The following is a 16,306-nucleotide window of genomic DNA, read 5'->3' on the forward strand; positions in this document are numbered from 1 at the left end:
TAGGCTCAATGGGCATTCGACCGCAAGGGACCACACAGGGTTTCCTAGGTAATGGCTTCACAGCTGATACTATGTGAAGTTCATGAGCCAGGTGGAGCTGTTTTGGCACTGGAAGAGCTGTGCGGCTGCACGATTAGTTGCCATTCACCACCATACTACCTCTGTAAATGATATATCCACTTTCAGACATATGAGCTGCCAGAGCACTTTGTTTCCATGGCAGCGGAAATGGCTTGGGCGCTGAATTTGTCTTTGGCTGTGGAGTTTTGAGCGCTTTGAGAGCAGCTACATGTGAATTTTTTGTGGTGCTCAACCTGCTTGATTCCATCACACTGGACTCAAAGTGAATTGGACCGCAAGGGACCACACAGGGTTTTCTAGATAGCTGCTAGCACAGCTGATGTGATGTGAAGTTCATGAGCCAGGTGGTGTTGTTTTGGAACTGGAAGAGCTGTGCTGTTGTTTTATGCAGTTGCCATTCACCATTACTGTACCCTCCTAGGTGTCACATCCACTCTTCCACATATGTGCTGCCAGAGCACTTGGTTTCCATGGCAGCGGGTAATAGCTTGGGCGATAAACTTTTCTCTGGCTGTAGAGTTTTGATCACTTTGAGTTAGGAGCTACATGTTAGTTTTGTGAGGGTGCTCAACCTGCTTGATTGCATCATACTCGGCTCAGTGGGCATTCGACAGCAAGGGAGCACACATGCTTTCCAAGATAGCCGCTACCACAGCAGATGCGATATGAAGTTCATGATCCAGGTATAGTTGTTTTGACACTGGAAGAACTGTGCTGCTGCTTTGTGCAGTAGTCATTCACCACCATACTACCTTCCCTAGGTGTCACAAGCATAGTTCCACATATGTGCTGCCAGTGCACTTGGTTTCCATGGCAGCGGGAAATGGCTTGGGCTCTGAAAACCTGTTTGGCTGTAGAGATTTAAGCGCCTTGAGTTAGGAGCTACATGTTAATTTTGTGTGGGTGCTCAACCTGCTTGGTTCCATCGCGCTGGGATCAAAGCACATTGGAACGCAAGGAGATCAAACTGCTTTTCTAACATAGTAGCTAGCACAGCTGATACTATGTGTAGTTCCTGAGCCAGGTGGATTTGTTTTGGCACTGGAAGAGCTTGCTACTGCTTTGGGCAGCTGCCATTCACCACCACACTACCACCGTAAATGATATATCCACTTTCAGACATATGTGCTGCCAGAGTACTTGGTTTCCATGGCAGCGGGAAATGCCTTGGGACTGAACTTGTCATTTCCTGTAGAATTTTGATCACCTTGAGTGAAGAGCTACAAGTTAGTTATTTGTGGGTGCTCAACCTGATTGATTCCATCACACTGGGTTCAATGGGCATTAGACCGCAAGTGACCAATTATGGTTTACTAGAAAGCTTCTAGCAAGGCTGATGGGATGTGAATTACATGAACCAGGTGGAGCTGTTTTGGCACTGGAAGAGCTGAGCTGTTGCTTCCTGCAGTTGCCATTCACCACCACACTTCCTTCCCCAAGTTTCACATCAACTGTTCCACATATGTGCTGCCAGAGCACTTGGTTTCCATGGCAGTGGGAAATGGCTTTTGCGCTGAACTTGTGTTTGGCTGTGTATTTTTGAGTACCTTGAGTGAGGAGCTACATGTTAGTTTTGTGTGGGTGCACAACCTGATTGATTCCATCACACTTTGCTCAAAGTGCATTGGACCGCAAGTGTGACAAAGGGTTCCCTTGATAGCTGCTGTCACAGCTGATGTGATGTGAAGTTCATGATCCAGGTTGAGTTGTTATGGTACGGGAAGAGTTGGGCTGCTACCTTGGGCAGTTGCCATTCACCATTACAGTACCCTCCCTAGGTGTCACATCCACTGTTCCACATATGTGCTGCCAGAGTACTTGGTTTCCATGTCAGCAGTAAATGGCTTGGGCAATAAACTTGTCTCTGGCTGTAGAGTTTTGAGCACCTTGAGTTAGGAGCTACATGTTAGTTTTATGTGGGTGCTCAACCTGCTTGATTCCATCTCTCTGGACTCAAAGGGCATTGGACTGCAAGTGACCAAACAGGTTTTCCTAGATAGCTGCTAGCACAGCTGAAGCCATGTGATGTTCATGAGCCAGGTGGAGTTGTTTTGGCACTGGAAGAGCTGTGCTGCTGCTTCCTGCAGTTGCCATTCACCACCGCGTTACCTTCCTTAGGTGTCACATGCACTGTTCCACATATGTGCTGCCAGAGTACTTGCTTTCCATTGCAGCGGAATATTGCTTGGGCGCTGAACATATCTCTGGCTATGGAGTTTTGAGCCCCGTGATTTAGGAGGTACATGATAGTTTTGTGTAGGTGCTCAACCTGCTTGTGTCCATCACACTGGGCTCAATGGGCTTTGGACCACAAGTGACGACAAAGGGTTTCCTAGATAGCTGCTAGCACAGCTGATGCTTTGTGAAGTTCATAAACCAGGTGGAGTTGTTTGACACTGGATCAGCTGTGCTGCTTTTCGGGCAGTTGCCTTTCACCACCCTACTATCTACATAGATGTAACATCCACTTCCAGACTTCTGTTTGCTAGTGCACTTGGTTTCCATGGCAGCGGGTAATGGATTTGATGATGAATTTGTCTTTGGCTGTGGAGTTTTGAGTGCCTTGAGTGAGGAGCTACATGTTACTCCTTTGTGTGTGCTCAATCTGCATGTTTCCACAACACTGGCCTCAATGAGCATTGGACTGCAAGTGACGACAAAGGATTTCCTAGAAATCTGCTACCACAGCTGATGCTATGTGAATTTCATGAGCCAGGTGGAGTTGGTTTGGCACTGGAAGAGCTGTGCTGCTGCTTGGGCAGTTGCCATTCACCGTACAGTACCTTCCTAGTTGTCACAAGCAGAGTTCCACATTTGTGCTGGCTGTGCACTTGGTTTCCATGGCGGCAGGAAATGCCTTTAGCGCTGAACTTGTCTCTGGCTGTTAAGATAGGAACGCCTTGAGTGAGGAGCTACATGTTAGTTTTGTGAGGGTGCTCAACCTGCTTGATTCCGTCACCCTGGGCTCTATGGTCATTCGACCACAAGGGACCAAACAGGGTTTCCTAGATAACGGCTTCACAGCTGATGGGATGTGAAGTTCATGAGCCAGGTGAAGTTGTTTTGGCACTGGAAGATCTTGCTGCTGCTTTGATTAGTTGCCATTCACCACCACACTACCTCCGTAAATGATATATCCACTTTCATACATATGTGTTGCCAGAGCACTTGGTTTCCATGGCAGCAGAAATGGCTTGGACACTGAACTTGTGTTTGGCTGTGGAGTTTTGAGCGCCTTGAGAGATGAGCTACATGTGAGTTTTTTGTGGGTCCTCAACCTGCTTGATTCCATCACACTGGGCTCAAATGGAATTGAAGAGGAATGGATTAAACATGGTTTCCTACATAACTGCCAGCACAGCTGATGCTATATGAATATCATGAGACAGGTGGAGTTGTTTTGGAACTGGAAGAGCTGTGCCTCGGCTTCGGCCAGTTGCCATTCATCACAGCACTGAGTTTCCTAGGTGTCACTTCCCGTGTTCTGCATGTGAGCCTCCTGAGCACTTGGTTTCCATGGGAGGGAGAAATGGCTTTGGAGTTTTGAGCGTCTTGAGTGATGAGCTACGGTTTGTTTTGTGTGGGTGCTCAGCCTGCTTGATTCCATCACACTGGGCTCAAAGAGCTTTGGACCTCAAGTGACCACACAGGGTTTCCTAGATAGCTGCTATCACAGCTGATGCTGTGTGAAGTTCATGAGCCAGGTGGAGTTGTTTTTGCACTGGAAGAACTGTGCCTCCTCTTCTTGCAGTTGCCATTTTCCTCCGAACTACCACCGTAGATGTGATATCCACTTCCAGACATATGTGCTGCCAGAGCACTTTGTTTCAATGGCAGCAGGAAATGGCTTTTGCGCTGAATTTGTCTTTGGCTGTGGAGTTTTGAGTGCCTTCAGAGCATCTACATGTTAGTTTTGTGTGGGTGCTCAACCTGATGATTCCATATCACTGGTCTCAGTGGGCATTCGACCGCAAGGGAGCAAACATTGTTTCCTAGATAGCTGCTAGCACAGCTGATGCTATGTGAAGCTCATGAGTCAGGTGGAGTTGTTTTGGCTCTGGAAGAGCTGTGCTGCTTCATGCAGTTTTCATTCACCACCGCACTACCTTCCCTAGGTGTCACATTCACTGTTCCACATATGTGCTGCTAGAGTACTTGGTTTCCATGGCAGCGGGAAATACCTTGGGACTGAACTTGTCTCTGGCTTTGGATTTTGAGCGCCGTTAGTGAGGAGCTCCATGTTAGTTTTGTGTGGGTGCTCAACCTGCCTGATTCCATCACACTGGGCTCATGGGCATTGGCGCTTGTCCTAGGTTGATGAAGCTGTATCGGATAGTTACCCGTCTCTGACTACTGGTCCAACATGCCTAGCCAGACTGCTGGGGATTCTCTGTTATGTACTGCAAGCACAGCTTTCACTAACAGCCACTGTATGAAGCGTCCGCTGACTGCAATGAAGTAATTAATAAGATAAGGCCCAGGCCTAATATTCCGGCTCATTGGTGTGCAAGGAAAAGACCTTTGGTATCCATTTTTCCATTGCTCTACCGTGGCAATATAGCATAGCACATAACTCTCTGGACAATTTCTATGCTCGGTACCCATTGGTGACAATAGAAGGAGTAACACACAATCCAGGTAAATGGAGCTTTTACACATATATTTATAGCATTATAGATAACATCAAGACTGCAATTAACTTTAACATCTTCCCATATTCTAGAATGATTACTGCTATAATTACAATTTTTTATCACTAGCTTATCAATAAATGCAAAAGCTGATATATCTGAACATCTACCCCTACTGGTGCACAATACCCAAGCATTCCAGGGCAGGGTAGATACAGATTGAACAGGATTACCATATGTATAATTATATCAAACTGAACATCCCTCCCAAGTCCCATACAAATAAACCGTGTAAATTATCAATCTGAGCATCTCGAGTCCCATTCAAATAAACTGAAAGGCTTCTAAATAGATTAGCTGCAAGTTGGAAACTGAGAGGACCTCAGATAACCTGTCCACCTGTTCTTAAGTCAAATCCACTCATCAGTTTATGATTAGCAAGCCAATCCAAACATGTTGATTAAACTGCTCCTGTGTCTGAAGAACCACAGAGATCTGCCACGCCAGGGCCTTCACAGTCATAGCCGCTGGTACAGCAGTCACTAGGGCCACAATGGCCATGACTTCAGCAGTGGTAGCTGTAGCTATTACTGCTACAGTGGCAGCGGTAACCCCGAAGTCATACTCTGGCTTCAGATGGACTGACAGGTCTTTTTCTTTAACTGTCATCGTTCTGGGAAAATAGATGGGTAAGCACATCACCACAGCCAGCGGGTACTCAGTTGTATTCCAACATTCTGAAAGAGAACAATCTATTCCACAAGTTAAGTAAATCTCTGCCTAACTAGCATTGCTAACAAGAAACACAAATGGATAAAAGCAATTCTGCAACTGGCCTCCAAAAGTCATGGACATTGCTGCTTCCACAGCAGAAACAGAGGCTTCACCTCAAAAGAATTCGTGGTTATACTCTGCATAAGATTTTGGTAGGAATTCTTATGTTCTCTAAATGTACTGTTTTTATCTGTGGGGAAATTTTTGGAAAAGGTAAACAAATGGCCACTATTCCTAAGGTTTAATTAGTCAATACAATGCAGGGTGATGGTACAGTAGAATTACTAATACTAATACTCATCTGAAAAATAATAGCTAGTTTGTCCTTTGGGGATCTATATTGATCCCTATTCCCCCTTTCTGTTTATGTAGCATAGTTTTAATCTTTTTTTCCTACGCTTCCATAGCTTTATTGCCTCTTGGCACCATTTTTTAGCCTCTTCATACGCTAACTGCTTTACCAAAGGCATTGCTGACTCCACCTCTCCAAAAATTCTAGAGGCAGTTTGAATAAGTCTAGCTACAAAATCAACATACGGCTCATTGGCTCCTTGAATAACTTTGGAGAGACATCCCTGTAGATCCCCACTGCCTATTCTAAATTCCACTGAGGGTTTCCTGCAGCAGCATTACGCTGCGCAGTGTCTGAACAAAACTCTTAGTATGCCACCTTCAAAGAAAAAGCATGGGCAGAAATTGAGCTATTTATAAAAAGAGCTCCAGACCCCCAACAGCTGGGGTCACACACCAGACAATCTGATAGTCTGGTTTAAGAGAAACTGGCAGGAAATATCAGGACCTAAGTGCTTAACAAATACTAATATATAATATATAAAAGCCTAATATACTTGCTTGTCCCGTCGATCTTCCAATTCAAATGCCATCATCTTGGCCAGTACCCGAGCTTTCACAAGACTCAGCAGCAGGAGCTTGCCAAACAAGCCTCTCAGGAATCCACCTCGGACCATTTTCGTTTTTTGGGAAAATATAGACTGATCCTCACCCCCAAATGAGGATGGGATCTGGGCCTTGGGTCTGAGGTACCAGGTTGCTTACTCTTATAGGGTTAGTATAAAGTGAAAACTGTCAAATAATAGCTTTACTAAACATTTATCCCAAAGGCCTACTTCCTGTTATAAATGAGACAGGGATACAGGTTAATAATAAATGTATCAATGATATAATATTTTTTAAAACAATTATTAGTAATTTAAATTACATAAATTTAAGAAATCCATGTTAACTAGCAATCTTATTCAAACTAAATGAATTTGTAGCAAAGGTTTAAAATCACTTAGATATTTTTACAATCCTATCAGAAAGCTCTGGGAGTGTCTGCAGAATTCAGAGCTCAAGGCAACCTGCTTTTGCTGTTGATATGCAAATTATATGTAAGCATTAATTTACCTGCTTTTTAAAATGTTTCCTACAGGAAGTTTAAACTAAATTCACAAAAGCTAGAATATTTTCTGACCAACGAACAGACAGTAACACATTATAACAATTTTAAACAATTTATACAGATGACAAACATTAAGACACACATGTGCACATGCACACACACACAAACACATGCTGTTGGAGACTTAAAAAAAATTATTCTCAATCAAACTTAGTAAAAATAGTGTTCTCCAGAAACCAGTAGCTCTAAAATCATCAAGTAAATAGTCTTGGACAAAGACCTTGAGAAAGAAAAGTCACCGCTATGAAATCTTTTCATCATTGCAAGAATGCAATTTTTAGTCTTCCAGTAATATACCTATCCTAAGAAAATGTAGTGAACAACCAGATACAACTGTAGAGCTAAATCATTAAAAGTGCGAACTAAAATTTAAACCTTCTGAACTCCATGGATGTATACAACCGTTTGACACGCAAAAGAATTTTACTACATTTGGCAATAATCTTAATCCAATCAACCTGATTAACTCTCTCCACAAACAGGAGATAAATCCGTTGGCATTCTTGAGGCTTCACAAGAATACCAAGGGGAACCCTAGAATTGGAAACTTTAGAATTTTTGAATGCACCTTTAAGGATGGCTAAAAATATCTGGAAGAAGGTTTTTGTTGTTGTTAAGTATAACACATTATAGGTTAGACTTCGTTATTGACATGAAATCATCACTCAAATACCTTTAAAACAAATACAAAATCTTTACCAATTTAAAGCAGTGAGAAGTTTGTTAACAAGCAGAAAACACAAGAATTATTTTAAACTAAAAAATGCTTTATATACAATAAATGCCACATTAATTTAACTTCTACCTTGAAATAATTTAATAGTGAATTAGAGTTTACTTGTGTAACAAATTATTTGCGATAAAATTTCACATTTTGAAAATATCACAAATGAAGCCTTAAGAATTAGAAGAGATAAAATCTTTTTTTTTTTTTTTTGACCTTTTCTTTCTGATCATACTAAAAAGATATTTAAAAGGTAGAAAACAAGGCAAAAGAAAACTTAGGGTCAAGTAATAGAGGTCTGCATGAATCAAAAAGCAGCCACCTGTAGCAATATAAGGCCTGACTAACAAAATCAGCATCCCAACAACTGCTATCACAGCAAAGCATTTAGCCAAGCTTTTAACTGGTAGAGGATCCTCAGAAGACTCACTTTCACAGACCTCTTCCTTACCCTCCAAGTCTGACTCTCCTGACTCACTTAACAATCTCTGCAGCAGGTGCTGCATGCGCACCGTGGAGGACAAATTCCCCATTGCTCTGACTTTTCTCTAGTCACTCAACCGTGAACCTTCTTGTCGCCAACTGCGAATTTTTTTTTTTTTTTTTTTTTTTTTTTCACTAACCTGCGAACCTGACGTGCGCATCCCCGCCTAGTGTGGCTTCCTGAGCAAAAGGCTCAGTTGTAAACTAATTCCCAATGTAAGTAGCTCCCTGAGGGATCTGCTCAGCTACTTACATTCCTGGTATTCACCAGCTAACTTCTGTCCAAGTCGCGGTACCAGATATCTGTGTCTCCCGTCCTGCGGGAGAAATCACCTGATACTGGAGAGCGTTTCAGAGCAACTTTTATTTCAACCTTCAGTTCCTTCTTTTTGGGTAGAAGCCCCTGGCTTATATATCCATCCTATCCGTTAAATCCATTACCCAGAAACCTTCATTTAAGTCAGTTAATGCCGTTATTTCCTTTACACATAAAACGGCCTCACCCGTCCCACAAGGCACCTGGCTATCTTTCAATACTCCATTCTGCTTACATGCCTCAGGCAAGCAGTAAAGGGACAATCACAGGGCACTTCCTGAAACCTGTCTCCAAGACGAAGTAGGGTCCAGGCGCCATCTTAGGGCAGGGCATTGTCAGTGCTCCAAACAGGGTTTCCTAGATAGCTGCTAGCACAGCTGATGGGATGTGAAGTTCATGAGCCAAGTAGAGTTGTTCTGCCACTGGAAGAACTGTGCTGCTGCTGCTTCGGGCAGTCGCCATTCACTACCACACTACGTAAAAAGGTTTCAAATCCACTGTTCCACATACGTGCTGCGAGAGCTCTTGGTTTATATGGCAGTGGGAAATGGATTGGGCGTGGAACTTGTCTCTGGCTGTGGAGTTTTGAGCGCCTTGAGTGAGGAGCTACATGTTAGTATTGTGTGGGTGCTCAACCTGCTTGATTCCATCACACTGGGCTCAAAGTGCATTGGACTGCAAGTGATGAAAAAGGGTTTCCTAGATAGTTGCTAGCACAGCTGATGCTATGTGAAGTTCATGAAAAAGGTGGAGTTGTGTTGGCACTGGAAGAGCTGTGCTGCTAACCCGGGAAGTTGCCATTCAGCACAGCACTACCTCCGTAGATGTGATATACACTTTCAAACATATGTGCTGCCAGAGCACTTGGTTTCCATGGTAGTGAAAAAAGGCTTGGAGCTGAACTTGTCTTTGGCTGGGGAGTTTTGGGCACCTTGAGTAAGGAGCTACATGTTAGTTTTTTGAGGGTGCTCAATCTGCTTGATTCCATCACACTGGGCTCAGTGGACTTTGGACTGAAAGTGACGACAAAGGGTTTCCTAGAAAGCTGCTAGCACAGCAGATGCTATGTGAAGTTCATGAGCCAGATGCAGTTGATTTGGCACTGGAAGAGCTTTACTGTTGAATTGGGCAGTTGCCATTCGCCACCAAACTAAAATGCCTAGAAGTGATATTTACATTCAGACATGTGTGCTGTCAGAACAATTGGATTCCAGGGTAGCGGAAATGTCTTGGGTGCTGAACTTGTGTTTGTCTGTAGAGTTTTGAGCGCCTTGAGTGAGGAGCTACATGTTAATTTTGTGTGAGTGCTCAACCTGATGATTCCATCACACTGGGCTCAATGGGCATGGGACCGCAAGTGACGAAAATGGGTTTCCTAGATAGTTGCTAGCACAGCTGATGGGATATGAAGTTCATGAGCCAGCTGGAGTTGTTTTGGCACGGGAAGAGCTGTGCTGCTGCTCTTTCGGGCAATTGCCACTCACCACAACACTTCCTTCCCTAGGTGTCACTTCCACTGTTCCAGATATATGGTGTCAGAGCAGTTGGTTTCCATGGCAGAAGGAAATGGCTTGGCTGCTGAACTTGTCTTTGGCTGTGGATCTTTGAGCGCCTTGAGTGAGGAGCTACATGTTAGTTTTTTGTAGGTGATCAACCAGCTTGATTCCATCACACAAGGATCAAAGGGTATTGGACCATAGGGGACCAGACAGGGTTTCCTAGAAAGCTGATAGCACAGCATATTTGATGTGAAGTTCATGAGCCAAGTGGAGTTGCTTTGGCCCTGGGAGAGCTGTTCTGCTTCTTCGGGCAGTTGCCATTCACCACCGCATAACCTATGTAGATGTGATATCCACTTACAGATATATGTGCTGCCAGAGCACTTGGTTTCCAAGGCAGACTGAAACATTTTGGTGGATGAACTTGTGTTTGGCTGTGGAGTTTTTGCTCCTTGAGTGAGGAGCTACATGTTAGTTTTGTGTGGGTGCTCAACCTGCTTGATTCCATCACACTATGCTCAATGGTTATTGGACCGGAGGCGACCAAACTAGGTTTCATCCATAGCTGCTAGCACAGCACATGGGATGTGGAGTTCCTGAACCAGGTGGAGCTGTTTTGGCACCGGAAGAGCTGTGTTGCCTCAATGGGCAGTGGCCATTCACTACAACATTACCTCGATAGATGTGATATTTACTTTCACATATATGTGCTGCCAGAGCACTTGGTTTCCATGGCCATGGGAAATGGCTTGGGCACTGAACGTGTCTCTGGCTGTAGATTTTTGAGCGTCCTGAGTTAGGAGGTACATTTTAGTTTTGTGTGGGTGCTCAACCTGCTTGTTTCCATCACACTGGGCTCAATGAGCATTGGACCAGAGGGACCAAACAGGTTTTCCTAAAATGCTGCTTGCACAGCTGATGGGATGTGAAGTTCATCAGCAAGGTGGACTTGTTTTGGCACTGCTAGAGCTGTTCTGCTGCTTCTGGCAGTTGCAATTCACCAAAGCACTACCTCGGTAGGTGTGATATTCACTTTCAGATATATGTGCTGCCAGAGCACTTGGTTTCCATGGCAGTGGGAAATGGCTTGGGCCCTGAACTTGTGTTTGCCTGTGTAGTTTTGAGTGCCTTGAGTGAGGAGCTACATGTTAATTTCTGTGGGTGCTCAACCTGCTTGATTGCTTCACAATGGGTTCAAATGGCATTGGACTGCAAGTTACCCAACAGGTTTTTCAACATAGCTGCTAGCACAGCGGATGTGATGTGAAGTTCATGATCCAAGTGGAGTTGTTTTGGCACCTGCAGAGCTGTGCTGCTGCTTCAGGCAGTTGCCATTCACCAAAGCACTGAATTACAAGGTTTCTTTTCTGGTGTTCCACATATGTGCTGCCCGAGCACTTGGTTTCTATGGCAGTGGGAAAATGGCTTGGGCACTGAACTTGTCTCTGACTATAGAGTTTTGAACGCCTTGTGTGTGGAGCTCCATCTTAGATTTCTTAGTGTGCTCATCCTGTTTGATTCAATCAAACTGGGGTCAAAGAATCTAGTACCGGAAGTGATGAAACAGGGTTTCCTAGATAGCTGCAAGCACAGCTGATGGGATGTGAAGTTCATGAGCCAGGTGGTGTTGTTTTGGCACTGAAAAAGCTATGCTGAGCTTCGGGCAGTTGCCTTCACCAACGCACTACATTCATAGATTGATATCCACTTTCAGACATATGTGCTGGCATAGCACATCGTTTCCATGGCAGCGGAAAATTCCTTGGATGCTGAACATGTTTTTGCTGTAGAGTTTTTAGCGCCTGAGTTGGGAGCTATGTGTTATTATTGTGTGGGTGCTCAACGTGCTTGATTTCATCACACTGGGCTCAATGGCCATTGGACCGCAAGTGACCAAACAGGGTTTCTTAGATAGCTGCTAGCACAGCTGATGCTATGTGAAGTTCATGAGCCATGTGAAGCTGTTTTGGCACTGGAAGAGCTGTGCTGCTGTTCGGACAGTTGCCATTCAGCACAGCACTGAGATTCCTAGGTGTCACTTGCAGTGTTCCACATATGTGCTGACAGAGCAGTTGGTTTCCATGGCAGCGGGAAACGGCTTGGCTGCTGAGCTTGTCTCTGGCTGTAGAGTTTTGAGTACCTTGAGAGAGGAGCTACATGTTAGTTTAGTATGGGAGCTCAACCTGCTTGATTCCATCACACTGGGCTCCAAGGGCTTGGACCGGAAGTGACCAAACAGGGTTTCCTACATAGCTGCTAGCATAGCTGATGTTATGTGAAATTCACGAGAAAGGTGGAGTTGTTTGACACTGGAAGAGCTTTTCTGCTGTGTCGAAGAGCTGCCATTCAGCACCACATTATCTTCTTAGGTGTCACATCCACTGTTCCACATATGTGCTGCCAGTGTACTTGCATTCCATGGCAGCAGGATATTGCTTGGGCGCTGAACATATCTCTGGCTATGGAGTTTTGAGCTCCTTGATTTAGGAGGTATATGATAGTTTTATGCGTGCTCAACCTGCTTGTGTCCATCACACTGGGCTCAATGGGCTTTGGAACGCAAAAACCAAACAGTGAATCCTAGATAGCTGCTAGCACAGCTGATGGTAGGTGAAGTTTATGAGTCAAGTGGAGGTGTTTGGCACTGGAAGAGCTGTGCTGCTGCTTCGAGCAGTTGACATTCACCACCACACTAACTTCTTAGGTGTCACTAGCACTGCTCTAAATATGTGCTGCCGAGCACTTGGTTTCCAAGGCAGCGTGAAACATCTTGGGAGATGAACTTGTGTTTGGCTGTGGAGTTTTTGCGCCATGAGTGAGGAGCTACATGTTAGTTTTGTGGGGGTGCTCACCTGATGATTCCATCACACATTTCTCAATGGTTATTGGATTGGAGGTGACCAAACTGGGTTTCCTCCACAGCTACTAGCACAGCAGATGGGATGTGGAGTTCTTAAGCCAGGTGCAGTTGATTTGGCACTGTAAGAGCTGTGCTGACGCAATGGGCATTTGCCATTCACCACAACACTACCTCGATAGATGTGATTTCCACTTTGCACATATGTTCTGCCAGAGCACTTGGTTTCCATGACAGTGGGAAATGGCTAGGGCGCTGAACTTGTCTCTGACTGTAGAGTTTTGAGAGCCTTGATTTAGGAGGTACATGTTAGTTTTGTGTGGGTGCTCAACCTGATGATTCCATCACACTGAGCTCAAAGAACATAATATCGTAAGTGACGAAACAGTGTTTCCTAGATAGCTGCAAGCACAGCTGATTGGATGTGAATTTCATGATCCAGAACGAGTTGTTTTGGCACTGAAAGAGCTATGCTGAGCTTTGGGCAGTTGGCATTCACCAACGCACTACCTACATACATGTGATATCCACTTTCAGACATATGTGCTGCCAGAGCACTTGGTTTCCATGACAGCTGGATAATTGCTTGGGCGATGAACTTGTTTCTGACTGCAGGGTTTTGAGCGCCTTGAGTTATGAGGTAAATGTTAGTTTTGTGTGGGTGCTCAACCTGCTTGATTGCATCACACTGGGCTCAGTGCGCATTGGACCAGAGTGTCCAAATTGGGGTTCCTAGATAGCTGCTAGCACAGCTGATGCTATGTGAACTTCAAGAGCCATGTGGAGTTCTTTTTGGCACTGGCAGAGCTGTGCTGCTGCTTCGGGTATTTGTCATTCATCACCAAACTACCTTGGTAGATGTAATATCCACTTTCAGATATATGTGCTGCCAGAGCACTTGGTTTCCATGGCAGCGGGAAATGGCTTGCGGATTCTGAAGTTGTCTCTGGCTGTGGGGTATTGGGCACCTTGTGAGATGTGCTACATGTTAGTTTTGTGTGGGTGCTCAACCTGCTTGATTCCACAACACTTGGTTCCATGGCCATTGACCTTAATGCTACCAAACAGGGTACCCTAAATAGCTGCTAACACAGCTGATGCTATGTGAAGTTCATAAGCCAGGTTGAGTTGTTTAGGCACTGGAAGAGCTGTGCTGCTGCTTCGGGCAGGTGCCATTCACCGCCACAGCGCTAAGTTTCCTAGGTGTCACTTCTAATGTTCCACATATGTGCTGCCAGAGCACTTGGTTTCCATGGCAGCGGGAAATGGCTTGCGGATTCTGAAGTTGTCTCTGGCTGTGGGGTATTGGGCACCTTGTGAGATGAGCTACATGTTACTTTTGTGTGTGTGCTCAACCTGCTTGCTTCCATCACACTGGGCTCAATGGGCTTGGGGCCCCAATGAACTAACACGGTTTTCTGGATAGCTGCTAGCACAGCTGATGGGATGTGAAGTTCATGAGCCAGGTGGAGTTGTTTTGGCACTGGAAGAGTTGTGCTGCTGTTTCGGGAAGTTGCCATTCACCACCACACTACCTCGTTAGATGTGATATACACTTTCAGACATATGTGCTGCCAGAGCACTTGTTTTCCATGGCAATGGGAAAACGGCTTGGGTGCTTAACTTGTCTCTGTCTGTCTAGTTTTGAGCGCCTTGAATCAGGAGGTACGTGTTAGTTTTGTGTGGGTGCTCAACTTGGATGTTTCCACAACACTTTTCTCAAAGGCCTTGGAACACATGTTACGACACAGGGTTTTCTAGAAATCTGCAAGCACAGCTGATGCAATGTGAAGTTCATGAGCCGGGTAGAGTTGTTTTGGCACTGGAAGAGCAGTGTTGCTGCTTCGGGCAGTTGCCATTCACCACAGCACTGAGTCTCCTATGAGTCATTTCCACTGTTCCACATATTTGCTGCCAGAGCACTTGGATTCCATGGCAGTGGAAAATGACTTGTGAGCTGCACTTGTCTTTGGCTGTGGAGTTTTGAGTGCCTTGAGTGAGGAGTTACATGTTAGATTTGTTTGTGTGCTCAAACTGTTTCATTCCATCACCCTGGGCTCAATGGACATTAGACTGCAAGGGACCAAACATGTTTTCCTAAATAGCTGCGAGCACAGCTTATGGAATGTGAAGTTCATCAGCTAGGTGGAGTTGTTTTTGCACTGAGCGCTGTGCTGCTGCTTCAGGTAGTTGCCACTCACCCCTAAACTGCTTCCCCTAGGTGTCACTTTCACGGTTCCACATATGTACTGCCAGAACACTTGCTTTTCATGGAAGCGGGAAATGCCTTGGGGCTGTGCTTCACTTTGACTGTGGAGCTTTGAGTGGCTTGAGTAAGGAGGTACATGTTAGTTTTATGTGAGTGCTCAACCTGCTGTACTCCATCACACTGGGCTAAATGGACATTAGACAGCAAGGCGACCAAATAGGGTTTGCTAGATAGCTCCAAGAGCAGCAGATGGAATGTGAAAACATGAGCAATTTGGAGTTCTTTCGTCACTGGAAGAGCTGTGTTACTGCTTCAGGCAGTTGTCATTCACCACCACATTACGTCATTAGGTGTCACATCCACTGTTTTACATATGTACTGCCAGAGTACTTGGTTTCCTTGGCACGGGGAAATGGCTTGTGGACTTTTCAGGGCCTTGAGTGAGTAACTTCAGATTCGTTTTTTGTGGGTGTTCAACCTGCTTGATTCCATCACACTGGGCTCCATGTGCTTTGGACCACAAGTGACCAAACAAGGTTCATTTGATAGGTGCTAGCACAGCTGATGATATGTGACATTCATGAGCTAGGTGGAGTTGTTTTGGAACTGGAAGAGCTGTGCTGCTGCTTCAGACAGTTGCCATTCACTACCAAATTATCTTCCCGTTGTATCACAATCACTGTTCCAAATATGTGCTGCCATAGCACTTGGTTTCCATGCAAGCGGGAAATGGCTAGGGCGCTGAACTTGTCTTTGGCTGTGGAGTTTTGAGCGCCTAAAGTGAGGAGCTCCATGTTAGTTTTGTGTGGATGCTCAAAAATAGGATTCCATCACACTGGGCTTAGTGGGCATTGGGCTGGAGGGACCAAACAGCGTTTCCTAAATGGCTGCTAGAAAAAACGGACGGGATATGAATTTCATGAGCTGGGTGGAGTTGTTTTGTCACTGGCAGAGCTGTGTTGCTGCTTCATGCAGTTACCATTCTCCATCATACTGCATTACCTACTTGTTTCAAGCACTGTTCTATATATATGCTGCTGCATCACTTGCTTTCCATGGCAGCAGGAAATGGCTTGGGCGCTGAACTTGTGTCTGCCTGTAGAGTTCTGAGCGGCTTGAGTGAGGAGCTACAAGTTAGTTTTGTGTGGTTGCTCAACCTGCTTGATTCCATCACACTGGGCTCAATGGACATTAGACTGCAAGTGACGACAAAGGGATTCCTAGATAGCTTCTAGCACAAGTGATGGGATGTGAAGTTCATGAGCCAGGT

The sequence above is a fragment of the Ochotona princeps genome, chromosome Y (genome assembly GCF_030435755.1).
Source record: "Ochotona princeps isolate mOchPri1 chromosome Y, mOchPri1.hap1, whole genome shotgun sequence".
In the NCBI taxonomy this organism is placed as follows: Eukaryota; Metazoa; Chordata; class Mammalia; order Lagomorpha; family Ochotonidae; genus Ochotona; species Ochotona princeps.